The sequence below is a fragment of the Schistocerca gregaria genome, unplaced genomic scaffold, assembly GCF_023897955.1.
Source record: "Schistocerca gregaria isolate iqSchGreg1 unplaced genomic scaffold, iqSchGreg1.2 ptg000565l, whole genome shotgun sequence".
In the NCBI taxonomy this organism is placed as follows: domain Eukaryota; kingdom Metazoa; phylum Arthropoda; class Insecta; order Orthoptera; family Acrididae; genus Schistocerca; species Schistocerca gregaria.
The window spans coordinates 117,501-125,000 of NW_026061957.1; the positions used below are offsets into that span (position 1 = coordinate 117,501).

Genomic DNA, 7,500 nt, shown 5'->3' on the forward strand with positions numbered 1-7,500 from the left:
TGGCCACCGTCCTGCTGTCTTAAGCAACCAACGCCTTTCATGGTTTCCCATGAGCGTCGATTCGGGCGCCTTAACTCGGCGTTTGGTTCATCCCACAGCGCCAGTTCTGCTTACCAAAAGTGGCCCACTTGGCACTCCGATCCGAGTCGTTTGCTCGCGGCTTCAGCATATCAAGCAAGCCGGAGATCTCACCCATTTAAAGTTTGAGAATAGGTTGAGGTCGTTTCGGCCCCAAGGCCTCTAATCATTCGCTTTACCGGATGAGACTCGTACGAGCACCAGCTATCCTGAGGGAAACTTCGGAGGGAACCAGCTACTAGATGGTTCGATTAGTCTTTCGCCCCTATACCCAGCTCCGACGATCGATTTGCACGTCAGAATCGCTACGGACCTCCATCAGGGTTTCCCCTGACTTCGTCCTGGCCAGGCATAGTTCACCATCTTTCGGGTCCCAACGTGTACGCTCTAGGTGCGCCTCACCTCGCAATGAGGACGAGACGCCCCGGGAGTGCGGAGGCCGCCGCCCCGTGAAGGGCGGGGAAGCCCCATCCTCCCTCGGCCCGCGCAAGGCGAGACCTTCACTTTCATTACGCCTTTAGGTTTCGTACAGCCCAATGACTCGCGCACATGTTAGACTCCTTGGTCCGTGTTTCAAGACGGGTCGTGAAATTGTCCAAAGCTGAAGCGCCGCTGACGGGAGCGATTATTCCGCCCGAGAGCATCCCGAGCCAACAGCGGCGCGGGTCCGGGGCCGGGCCAGGTAGGTCCGTCATCCGGGAAGAACCGCGCGCGCTTGCCGGGAGCCCGAGCGCCCAAAGGGGCGAATCGACTCCTCCAGATATACCGCCGAGCAGCCAGCCAGGACACCGGGGCTCTGCCCAACAGACGCGAACCGAGGCCCGCGGAAGGACAGGCTGCGCACCCGGGCCGTAGGCCGGCACCCAGCGGGTCGCGACGTCCTACTAGGGGAGAAGTGCGGCCCACCGCACACCGGAACGGCCCCACCCCGCGGCGAGTGGAAAGGCAACCGGACACGACCCCGCCGCGGATTGCTCCGCGCGGGCGGCCGGCCCCATCTGCCGAGGGCGGGGGCCAGTGGCCGGATGGGCGTGAATCTCACCCGTTCGACCTTTCGGACTTCTCACGTTTACCCCAGAACGGTTTCACGTACTTTTGAACTCTCTCTTCAAAGTTCTTTTCAACTTTCCCTCACGGTACTTGTTCGCTATCGGTCTCGTGGTCATATTTAGTCTCAGATGGAGTTTACCACCCACTTGGAGCTGCACTCTCAAGCAACCCGACTCGAAGGAGAGGTCCCGCCGACGCTCGCACCGGCCGCTACGGGCCTGGCACCCTCTACGGGCCGTGGCCTCATTCAAGTTGGACTTGGGCTCGGCGCGAGGCGTCGGGGTAGTGGACCCTCCCAAACACCACATGCCACGACAGGCGGCAGCCTGCGGGGTTCGGTGCTGGACTCTTCCCTGTTCGCTCGCCGCTACTGGGGGAATCCTTGTTAGTTTCTTTTCCTCCGCTTAGTAATATGCTTAAATTCAGCGGGTAGTCTCGCCTGCTCTGAGGTCGTTGTACGAGGTGTCGCACGCCACACCGCCAGCCGGCTGTGCACGCTACCGAGAAAGTACCGGTATGCGAACCGCCAGGCGACGGGCGCGCATCGCACGTTTAAGGAGACGCGGCCGGCCACACAGGCGACCACGACACTCCCACGTCTCCGAAGCGGGACAAACGCCGCGCGCTTCAGTATACGTAGCCGACCCTCAGCCAGACGTGGCCCGGGAACGGAATCCATGGACCGCAATGTGCGTTCGAAACGTCGATGTTCATGTGTCCTGCAGTTCACATGTCGACGCGCAATTTGCTGCGTTCTTCATCGACCCACGAGCCGAGTGATCCACCGTCCTGGGTGATCTTTTCCTTTTCAGTCTCCCACTGTCTCTTTCAAGACAGTAGCATTTGCGGGACTGAGGCGTCTGACGGCCCCTGTTCCACTATTTTTTTTTGTGTCCAACGGCCTCACAGCCGATGGGCGTCGTACGGCTCCACACCGGAGCGGACAGGCACTCGGGCGAACGTCATTCAAAACCGGCGCCAGGCGCCAGGTACCGCAGGCCAGCCGCTCCAGAGCTTCAGCGCTCGTACCACACAACAACAACACTTCCGCTAGTTTTGAGAGGCACGCGTGGTTCCGCACGCGGCGCACGGCCACTGCCGTACAGGTAGCGTGTTGCGCGACACGACACGACACGCACATCGAAAGACATGCAGTCTAGTCGGTAATGATCCTTCCGCAGGTTCACCTACGGAAACCTTGTCACGACTTTTACTTCCTCTAAATGATCAAGTTTGGTCATCTTTCCGGTAGCATCGGCAACGACAGAGTCGATGCCGCGTACCAGTCCGAAGACCTCACTAAATCATTCAATCGGTAGTAGCGACGGGCGGTGTGTACAAAGGGCAGGGACGTAATCAACGCGAGCTTATGACTCGCGCTTACTGGGAATTCCTCGTTCATGGGGAACAATTGCAAGCCCCAATCCCTAGCACGAAGGAGGTTCAGCGGGTTACCCCGACCTTTCGGCCTAGGAAGACACGCTGATTCCTTCAGTGTAGCGCGCGTGCGGCCCAGAACATCTAAGGGCATCACAGACCTGTTATTGCTCAATCTCGTGCGGCTAGAAGCCGCCTGTCCCTCTAAGAAGAAAAGTAATCGCTGACAGCACGAAGGATGTCACGCGACTAGTTAGCAGGCTAGAGTCTCGTTCGTTATCGGAATTAACCAGACAAATCGCTCCACCAACTAAGAACGGCCATGCACCACCACCCACCGAATCAAGAAAGAGCTATCAATCTGTCAATCCTTCCGGTGTCCGGGCCTGGTGAGGTTTCCCGTGTTGAGTCAAATTAAGCCGCAGGCTCCACTCCTGGTGGTGCCCTTCCGTCAATTCCTTTAAGTTTCAGCTTTGCAACCATACTTCCCCCGGAACCCAAAAGCTTTGGTTTCCCGGAGGCTGCCCGCCGAGTCATCGGAGGAACTGCGGCGGATCGCTGGCTGGCATCGTTTATGGTTAGAACTAGGGCGGTATCTGATCGCCTTCGAACCTCTAACTTTCGTTCTTGATTAATGAAAACATACTTGGCAAATGCTTTCGCTTCTGTTCGTCTTGCGACGATCCAAGAATTTCACCTCTAACGTCGCAATACGAATGCCCCCGCCTGTCCCTATTAATCATTACCTCGGGTTCCGAAAACCAACAAAATAGAACCGAGGTCCTATTCCATTATTCCATGCACACAGTATTCAGGCGGGCTTGCCTGCTTTAAGCACTCTAATTTGTTCAAAGTAAACGTGCCGGCCCACCGAGACACTCAACAAAGAGCACCCTGGTAGGATTTAAACGGGGTCCGCCTCGGGACGCGAAAGCACCCCTTCGGCTCGCCCCACCGGCAGGACGTCCCACGATACATGCCAGTTAAACACCGACGGGCGGTGAACCAACAGCGTGGGACACAAATCCAACTACGAGCTTTTTAACCGCAACAACTTTAATATACGCTATTGGAGCTGGAATTACCGCGGCTGCTGGCACCAGACTTGCCCTCCAATAGATACTCGTTAAAGGATTTAAAGTGTACTCATTCCGATTACGGGGCCTCGGATGAGTCCCGTATCGTTATTTTTCGTCACTACCTCCCCGTGCCGGGAGTGGGTAATTTGCGCGCCTGCTGCCTTCCTTGGATGTGGTAGCCGTTTCTCAGGCTCCCTCTCCGGAATCGAACCCTGATTCCCCGTTACCCGTTACAACCATGGTAGGCGCAGAACCTACCATCGACAGTTGATAAGGCAGACATTTGAAAGATGCGTCGCCGGTACGAGGACCGTGCGATCAGCCCAAAGTTATTCAGAGTCACCAAGGCAAACGGACCAGACAAGCCAATCCGATTGGTTTTGATCTAATAAAAGCGTCCCTTCCATCTCTGGTCGGGACTCTGTTTGCATGTATTAGCTCTAGAATTACCACAGTTATCCAAGTAACGTGGGTACGATCTAAGGAACCATAACTGATTTAATGAGCCATTCGCGGTTTCACCTTAATGCGGCTTGTACTGAGACATGCATGGCTTAATCTTTGAGACAAGCATATGACTACTGGCAGGATCAACCAGGGAGCTGCGTCAACTAGAGCTGAGCAGCCGGCCGCCCGGGAGTGTGTCCCGGGGGCCCGCGCGAACACGCAAGCGTCCGCTCAATTATTCTGCAAACAGGAGGAGGCCGAGCTCCCCTGCACGATACACCTCGAAACCCTCTCAGGTCCCGGCGGCGCGCAGCGCCGTCCTAGGTACTTGGTCGGTTTCGAGAGAGGCGCAATCGCCCGGAGTTAGGCGAGTAGACGGTTTTAGTGCGAACACCCTTGCTCCCAACTGAGCTTGCCGCTGCCGACAGAGGCCCGGGAGCGTGCTGTCGTGGCATTGCCGGCGGGAGACAACACGCGCCACCTATGGTGACCGGCAGCTCCAACGCCAGCGCCACACAAGGGCAAAGCCCCACTTGGGTGCAGAAGCGAACTCTCCCAGCACAGCGCACGCGCCAACACGTCCGCACAACTGCGATACAAACCACCTGCGAGAACCGCTGGGGCGACCGAGCAGCAGACGGCGTCGCGGCGCCGAGTGCCAGGCGGCGGCGCATCCTCAACGCACACAGTCCTCAATCAGACCAGCACACTGCAGATGTCCACCGCGCTTCGCACCGGGCTCGGCTGAACCAACTTTGGCCGCCAGGCGCCGCGTGCAGGGTGCGCCGCAGCGTAGCTGCGCCGCCTGCCGAGCCCGTCGGCTGGCGCTCCTGCCACTCGGCGCCCCCCACCAGCCGCCTGTTGCGCGTGCGCCCACGCAGCGCGCGGCCAACACGCCGGGCGGCCCCCCTTCACCGGCCGGGAACAGTCCCACCAAGCCACCGCCGCGTATCGCTTCATACCCACATGGGCCTAGTCACGTGTGTGGATGTGGCGGGTACCGCTGAAACAACCGGTTAATAGCTGTACCGATCGTCGCCATCACAGATTCACCTCCAGCGTGAACAACCGCTCAACAACGGATTTCCAGTTCATTTGCGTATCTTGGGCAGTAAACGTAGATGTCCACCTACATTTGCGAATTCAACAATTCTTGCATGCCAGGATGTCATGTGTCACGACACGCTACATCAGACCACATACACACTGCGACATGTGCAGAAGAGAACACGTGGAAGGTGGCCCGCGCACGTATGCGATGTCCCTTCCGCGATCCACTGTCAACCGGCATCTGCGGCATGTCCCAGATATGGAACGCGGTCCACCAGGGTAGCACTTTGTGTGAGGCAATACGACAAAGTCGGAATACACGCGTCACTACATCACACGGCTCACGCTGACCTGACCTGACTCACCGCACCACCACCCCCAGCGACCCAGGGTGACATACAATGCGTTCGTACGTTCCTCCCACACGCCTCTACGGCGTACCACAGTGCAACCTAGCTGTTATTGGGAGACGAGACAAGTAGCATCGAGCACAACATATGGAAATTGAGATTCGACACCGTTGGGCACAGCCAGCGTACGGTCACACGTATCACACTACTTCACTCTGTACGTAACTACCGATGATCGGTACAGCGTGTGGGTTACGCGTACGACATCAGCGGACAATGGACACAGACCATACCACGACGTACACTGAGGGCGTCGACATCTGAACGCAACTGAACAGCTGCGAGGCTCATTTAACACTCAAACGCCAGACCGACCAGCTTGAGAGGACGGAGACACAAAGAGAGGGGCAGAGGGGGGGGGGCGATATAGTCCTATTGCAGTACAATTGACAGTGGATAGCGGGAATATGTGGAAAGTAAGCAACACTCGCAAGACATCTACATGAGGATAACAACGACACCAGAGATTCCGAGCAGTGAACTATGTTAGGCAAAGGGACAACGTGGGTTAGGTTAAGGGACAACGTGGGTTAGGTTAAGGGACAACGTGGGTTAGGTTAAGGGACAACGTGGGTTAGGTTAAGGGACAACGTGGGTTAGGTTAAGGGACAACGTGGGTTAGGTTAAGGGACAACGTGGGTTAGGTTAAGGGACAACGTGGGTTAGGTTAAGGGACAACGTGGGTTAGGTTAAGGGACAATGTGGGTTAGGTTAAGGGACAACGTGGGTTAGGTTAAGGGACAACGTGGGTTAGGTTAAGGGACAACGTGGGTTAGGTTAAGGGACAACGTGGGTTAGGTTAAGGGACAACGTGGGTTAGGTTAAGGGACAACGTGGGTTAGGTTAAGGGACAAATTGAGTTAGGTTAAGGGACAAATTGAGTTAGGTTAAGGGACAAATTGAGTTAGGTTAAGGGACAAATTGAGTTAGGTTAAGGGACAAATTGAGTTAGGTTAAGGGACAAATTGAGTTAGGTTAAGGGACAAATTGAGTTAGGTTAAGGGACAAATTGAGTTAGGTTAAGGGACAACGTGGGTTAGGTTAAGGGACAAATTGAGTTAGGTTAAGGGACAAATTGAGTTAGGTTAAGGGACAAATTGAGTTAGGTTAAGGGACAAATTGAGTTAGGTTAAGGGACAAATTGAGTTAGGTTAAGGGACAAATTGAGTTAGGTTAAGGGACAAATTGAGTTAGGTTAAGGGACAAATTGAGTTAGGTTAAGGGACAAATTGAGTTAGGTTAAGGGACAAATTGAGTTAGGTTAAGGGACAAATTGAGTTAGGTTAAGGGACAAATTGAGTTAGGTTAAGGGACAAATTGAGTTAGGTTAAGGGACAAATTGAGTTAGGTTAAGGGATAATCTGGTACAACCACAGTTAGGTTAAGCGATAATCTGGTACAGCCACAGTTAGGTTAAGCGATAATCTGGTACAGCCACAGTTAGGTTAAGCGATAATCTGGTACAGCCACAGTTAGGTTAAGCGATAATCTGGTACAGCCACAGTTAGGTTAAGCGATAATCTGGTACAGCCACAGTTAGGTTAAGCGATAATCTGGTACAGCCACAGTTAGGTTAAGCGATAATCTGGTACAGCCACAGTTAGGTTAAGCGATAATCTGGTACAGCCACAGTTAGGTTAAGCGATAATCTGGTACAGCCACAGTTAGGTTAAGCGATAATCTGGTAAAACCACAGTTAGGTTAAGCGATAAAGTTGGTTAAATTTGGTATTGTGTGGGAAGGGGGCAGAGAGGGGGGGGGGTGGATAGTGGTGGCAGTACGCGGATGCCTGAGTCACCGTCAGATACGTCACGTCGGTTCGATGCTTGTAGCAAGAGGCTGGCGGGTCTGTGTCTCTCACTTCTGCAATTTTTCATGTGGTATAACACGAGGGCGGGTGGTGATATTTGGTGCCCCTCTGTGTAGGATGTGTGTTGGTGGTGTTGGTTTATCTGAGCAATGGTAGTTGTCGGAGGAGTGTGGTATTGTGCTTTTATAGGTGGACCTAC

The 7,500-nt window shown here is 54.7% G+C and overlaps 2 non-coding genes and 1 pseudogene across 2 annotated transcripts; all 3 read right to left on the reverse strand.

Annotated features, from left to right (window-relative positions):
* LOC126315153 (large subunit ribosomal RNA) overlaps positions 1-1,581 on the reverse strand; it is a 4,759-nt pseudogene extending 3,178 nt beyond the window's left edge.
* A 188-nt stretch (positions 1,582-1,769) lies between these two features.
* On the reverse strand, positions 1,770-1,924 carry LOC126315159 (5.8S ribosomal RNA). The gene has a single exon (XR_007555882.1). It is a non-coding gene; the product is annotated as a 5.8S ribosomal RNA (ribosomal RNA).
* A 368-nt stretch (positions 1,925-2,292) lies between these two features.
* LOC126315193 (small subunit ribosomal RNA) lies at positions 2,293-4,185 on the reverse strand. Its single transcript, XR_007555913.1, has one exon. It is a non-coding gene; the product is annotated as a small subunit ribosomal RNA (ribosomal RNA).
* Between the last annotated feature and the right edge of the window lie 3,315 nt (positions 4,186-7,500).